Source organism: Mustela erminea, chromosome 9, assembly GCF_009829155.1.
Source record: "Mustela erminea isolate mMusErm1 chromosome 9, mMusErm1.Pri, whole genome shotgun sequence".
In the NCBI taxonomy this organism is placed as follows: domain Eukaryota; kingdom Metazoa; phylum Chordata; class Mammalia; order Carnivora; family Mustelidae; genus Mustela; species Mustela erminea.
The window spans coordinates 3,674,041-3,680,135 of record NC_045622.1 but is presented as its reverse complement, the minus strand read 5'-3'; the positions used below and the strand labels follow the sequence as shown (position 1 = coordinate 3,680,135).

Sequence of the window (6,095 nt, the reverse complement as noted above, 5' to 3'; positions counted from 1 at the left end):
TGACCGGAGCTGGTGTGGTCCTTGAACGCCAGGACGCCGACAGCCTGGCAGGGACCGCAGCACCAGACAGACAGGAAGCAAGGAAGAAAACGGGGGATGCGAAGTACCAAGGAGAAATGAAATCTGGGAGGCGAGGTCAGCTGTTGGGGAAGGTCAAAGAGCCATTTTCAGTCAGATATTGCAGTTGGGAAAGGCCCTGCTCATCAGGTGATGTCTGAGCAAAGGCAGGATGGGAATGAGGAGTCGTGGCTATGTGGGAGAATATTCCAGACAGAGGTGATGCGAGTGCAAAGCCCTGAAGCGGGAGTGTGCCCAGCATGCTCAGAGAACAAGGAGGGGGCACAGTGACTGCCGCAGAGGGAACAAGGGTCTGCTGAGAGGAGAGGAGATTGGGGCGGGGTGGGGGGGGGGGGGTGGGGAGCAGGCTCCAGAGGATGGGGAGGACGTGTGCAGTACGCTGGTGGAGCTGTGAGTCTGGAGACATTAAGAGCTATGGGCAAAAGACCCACCCAGCCTTGGAGGCCCCAGCAGGTCTAGGTGAGAAGTCGGAGCTGAGCTCTTACAGGAGTAGGTATGGCTGGAAGTCAGACAAGGTGCCAGGACCAAGACTGGGGCTCTCCTACAATTTATGAAGATGAGGAGGAAGCAATAGAGATGTCGGTAAGCCATGGCCCTGGGCATGGGAGGAGGAAAGAGTAACCAGCCACGTCCTTCCAGCCACGTAGGGAAAAAGTGTCTTTTCAAGAAGGGAATAGGGGCGCCTGGGTGGCTCCTTCTGGTAAGCGTCTGCCTCGGGCTCACGTCATGATCTCAGTGTCCTGGGATCGAGTCCTGCGTTGGGCTCCCTGCTCAGTGGGGCATCTGTCTGCTTCTCCCTCTGCTTGCAGTCTCTCAAATAGAGAAATAAAATCTTTTAAAAAGAAAGGGAATAATTACCATGTCTGTAAAATGGTGTCAATGAGTTAAATCAGAGCTTGAGACGTCACTGTGAGCTTTATGATGTGAATATCATTCATAAACAAGGGAAGAAGCCCCTCTTACGGGTAAGCAAGCGGGAGAGAATCCCTGCCCAGACTCGGATTTAAGAGGATGACGAAAGGATCCGCAGGCACCAGGTGCAAACAGTGCTACAAGGTAAAATGAGTACAAGGGTGGTGGCAGGTGGAAGTTCACCGTTTCCCTCAGGCAAGCGAAACAGCGACCCACCGCAGAGGATGGCCCCCATCAGAAAAAAGGGGGGAACGGCTGGAGCCATGCTTCTGCCGAGGGAGAGAGGGCGGAGGTGGCTTACCAGTGCCACGGTTAGCACGAGGCTGCACTGCAGGGACAGGACCCAAGCCAGAGCTGTGCGAACAGCTGTAGGTGGGCGGGTGTGAGGTTGCTGAGAGTGGGGCTGCCAAACACTGCAGAATCCTCCGTCCTCTCTGCCCACAGAACTGTCACCGTCAGGACTTTGATAGTGACACACTCAAGAAACAACATCGGCATCTCCACTGGGATCCCGGAAGTCCTCTGACAACGGCCATCCCCACCACCTTCCCACCTGGCTCTCGCTTGTCTGCTCGCCATTTCTCGAATACTGTCCTCTCAAGAATGTTATACACATAGAATCATATGGCACGCAACCTTCCAGGATTTGCTTTTTCCCCGTCAGCATCATTCTCTGGAGATTCGTTCAGGTTGTAATGTGTATCAATAGTGTGTTCCTTTTCATCGCTCATTGGTTAGAATCCCATGGTATGCAGCTAGCACCGATAACCATTTCCCTATTAAAGGACATCTTGTAGGAGGCTGGATAATGGCCATCAGAGAAATCAAATCCTAATACCTGGGATCTGGGTCCCATCCTTGGGATTTATGTAAGGATTTTGAATCCTGGATTATCTGGCTGAGCCCTCAATGGAATCCCAAGTATCCTTCTAAAAGAGAGGCAAAGGGAGATTTGACAAAAGGGGAGGTAGTGGTCCATGGACACAGGCTGGAGGGATGTGGACTCAAGCCAAGGGAAGATGGCAGGCACCCAGAGCTACCCGAGGCGAGGAGGAGACTGTCCCTGAAGCCCTGAGTCTCCAGAGGAAGGACAGCTCTGCTAACCCCTTCGTCTCAGCCCAGAGAAGCCAATTTTTGGATTTCTGGCCTCCAGAACTGTGAAAGAGTATGCTTCCACTCCTGTAAGCCACCTGGTTTATGGTAAAGGAGCAGATGTGTGGGAAAAGATCCACATTCCCATCTCCCTCCGACTTCGGAGTCTTACCTTCACAGCACGCCAGAGAGGTTCGGACACTTCAACCTCCTCGACTGGAGGCAGTCATCTGGTCACTACTGCCACCATCCCCAGGTTCGCACATTTCCTGTGGGAGTACATCTATGTCAATGTCTGGTGCACCTTAGATCATCCCTCTTGGTTTAACAGTCCTAGAACCCAGTCCCACACTTGCTCCCCAGACTCCTCCCAGTGTGAAGTGATCTCCTGCAACTCTTCTGCACAGGCACCTTCCCTTGGCCTGGATCCTGTATTGTTTGGGGGTGTCGGCAGCCTGTAATGTTCCAGGAAATAAATATGGGTGACTGTCCTGCATCCCGAGCATCGCTGTTATCCCTCATGACAGAACTGTCTTAGGGGAAGTCCTTGAAACCTTCTGTGTTGGGGGCCTGGGGCAGCGGGGGTAAGACCACTTCCCTCGGACAGGAGGAGCTGCTTCTGCCACCACGAAACAGAAGATTTTCCCCCCAATGCTGCCTAAAGTTTTCCACGGCTCGCCCTAACCTCACCCTTGCTTTCAATCCCTCCTGCTTCGCGAGTGCATGTCCAAAACAGCCGCCTCCCCGACCCGCCCAGGCTCTGTAACCCCACCATGGCCAGTGACGCCACGCCACAGCCCTCAGCGCGCCCAATCAGCACTCGTGAGAACGTGAGCAAACGTTAAGTCCCGGGTGTCCATTCCCATCCGCAAGGAAGCTACGAGCCTCTCCGTCCAAGAGAAGCGCCGGCCCACCCAGAACCCCCCGGAGGCAGTTTCCCCGCGCTGCTCCCGGTCTGAGTTCCTGCACACTTGAGGGCCGCCCCGGGAAACCGACGGCGCACGCAGAGGCCGGCGGGGAGGGCGCTGACGAGGCTGGAGGCTGCCGGGCGGAGACGGAGCCGCTGCACGAGCTGCTCGAGCGAGACATCCCTGCCAAGAAGGCGAGGCGAGGAGTGGCTCCTGAGCCCGAGAGGTCGGCACCGGCAGGCGAGGCCGAGCTCCGAGGGGTCCTACAGGGCGCGTGCGGCTCATCGCTCCGCGCGCAAACGCAGGCCGCAGCCAGCGTAAAGCAGAGATGAACCCCTCGGAACGGTAACTGGGAGCAAGCGGGACAGCACAGCGCCAGGACGCAGCGGCGGGGACCCGACTCCCCCTCACCCTACCTTCACCGCCGCGCTCACCCGCCTTGGCACCGTGTGAGACACGAACACGGCTACGCGCAATGACGTCAGTGCGCGCCACGGCTCTGTGACGGCTATGCGCGATGACGTCAGCACGCGCCACGGCTCTGTGACGTCGTAAAGGCTCCTCGCTCTCCGCCCTCGCGGAGCTTCCTCGTGCTTCTTCAGATGATCGCCCGCTCACCTGCTTCCCGTCCGGGCTGAGTGCAGAACTGAAACCACCAGAACCGACTGTGGAGGAGGGGGATGGCCCAGCGCAGCCCCAGGCCACGGTCCGGCAGGGGAACGGGGGGGGGGGGGGGGGGGGGGGGGGGGGAACAAACACCCTGACCGCTTCCTTCCCGCCCTGTCTTCACCTAATGGCCTCTTCCGTCTGCAAAAGCCAACAGGGCAAGGGGACTCTGGTTAATACAGTGCAAGTAATTAATGAACCTCTGGCGTACTGAGCAGGGTGAAGGCCGGAAAGTGGTGTAAGGGGGGCTCCCTGCTTATCCTGCACGAGCAGGAGCACGGAAAAGTGCAAAGTAGCCACAGACGAAAAAAGGGTGCTGTCAGGATCTCCACTTTCTTGCATGGCCTCACCCCTCCACGCTGGGCCGTCTTGAGCTGGAAGATGTGCAAATGTAACAGCTAGGGACAACACTGTTTCCTGTCCCAGATGCTAGCACACCACGGCGCACCCTGAGAAGTCTGGGTCCAGTGAGCTCGTTATTCCACATGGTTACACTTCTAAATAACACCCAGAGATCCCATCCTGATGTTTCCACCCTAACAGGAAAATACAGGACGTGAGTACAGGACAGTACACATTCTGTAAGGTACATACCTAAGGGGTTCAGTACAAACAATGACCGGTGAGAGAGGCTGTCCCTGGTGAGGGCAGGCCTAAGGGGGAGAGCATGGGAGGTCTTCAGCTGCTTGTGTGTGGCGGGGAGCAATCTGAAGTAAATACTGCAAAACACAGTTAAGCTACTGTTACCACGTGGCACTATTTCATGAAATCAGCACCAGCTACCAGTAAAGGCCCCCAGCAACCTCCCTGCCCCGGGAGGGCTTGTTAGAACACTTACTGGCATGCCCCTGAATTCTGTAGATTAGAGTTCAGACTCTGTATCTAGTCTATCTGGTCCAAATATTGAGTCTGCTATTCCACGGATGCAGGATTTTTAACTAAGTCCTTAACATCACGCTACCTTTTATTCCCCCATCAATAAAATGTGGATAATACACTCTACTCTGGAAGGTTCTGAGGGCTGACTAGCTCGACACTTCTGAAGCACTTACCAAGGGAGAGAGCCAGTCTACATATGAATGAATACCTTGGGACAGAGAAGCCACTTGATATTAACTGGACATATGTCCAAAGACCTCTGCTAACCTCACATCCACAAACTCTATGATGACATATTTAGTTCCCCCATAAAATGAAATTAGCTCTATCTCCCCTTTAATTGAGTGCTGTTTGATGAACTGTTTTCAGACGTATTTTTGATCAAAGATGCATGTACCTACATACTTACGTATGAACCTATTTCATCTTCAAGTTCGGATGGCAATAGTTCAGCCGGTGAGGGGCTATTGGATTACCCAAATCGAACTGGTTTCTGATACTGAGTAGTAAGGATAATGAAAAACTTAATTGAAAATTTATCCAAATCTACTTGATTCCCGAGTTTTAAATTCTAAGGGGTACATGAATATGCACACATACCTAATAGATCCATTTCTCAAATCAATCCATCAGTTCCTATGCAAGAAACTATTAACAGAAACCAATGAAACTTGAGCAGTACAGTATAATGCAAATAATGGTTTTGGACTCAGCAAAACATAGTTAAGGATCAACAGCATTGTGGTCCAGCGCAGCAGAGGATTCAACAATTAGCAGGACCAAATACTGGGCTTTTGTGGTGAGGGGAATAGAGCATCTGTGTCGGCAGCAGCTAAGTCTCTTACCACTAAGGAGACTGACCTTCCTCGTATAAAGTCTCGAAATGTTATCTCCCTTGTCCCCGTTGTTCTTAGGAAGCTACCTGAGGATATGCTAAGACAGGAGACAGAGGACATGGGAAATCTGGGAATCCAATGGAGGGGAGAGGCAATTTCAGGATGATGGCTATAGCAGCCACAGAAGTGACCAAGTCCAGACTGGACAAAACACATCGCCCCAGAAACAATTTCTTTCAGAAAATAGATGAAACCGATAATATTGACAAGTCCCTATATCTAGCAGAGTTTGTGGTCACATCAGCAGTAAGCTTGTAGGAACCTATGCAAACCAAGTCAACTGTTAACTCAGGGAACTCAAAATGCGGTATGGGGTGAGAGGAACACCCCACCACTCCGCCGTACACAGTGTTACATCATCTTTTGAGTCAGTCTAATAGCGTGAGCGCAAAATTACAACCTAGTTCCGCTGGGGCAAAGGGGAGCAGGAAGGGAGCCCCCAGTGGACTGGGAGCAGAGGAGCAAACCTCACACTAGGAATTTGTGCCTCCAGTTGAGAATTCAAGTAAAAGCAAAAGAAACACATTATTGGAAGATACAGGCATGGTGACAAGAAGAGCCTGCTCTGGGAGGGGGGTAGGAAAGTGGGGAATGAGGTCAAGGGGGTAGTATTTTTCATTCAGAAGAACAAATCAATAGATCCATTTGACTCTGTAAACTGTGT

General features: G+C 52.7%; 1 pseudogene; it reads right to left on the bottom strand.

Annotated features, from left to right (window-relative positions):
• Positions 1–870: 870 nt before the first annotated feature.
• Positions 871–4,016, bottom strand: LOC116598094 (annotated as a pseudogene).
• Positions 4,017–6,095: the final 2,079 nt, after the last annotated feature.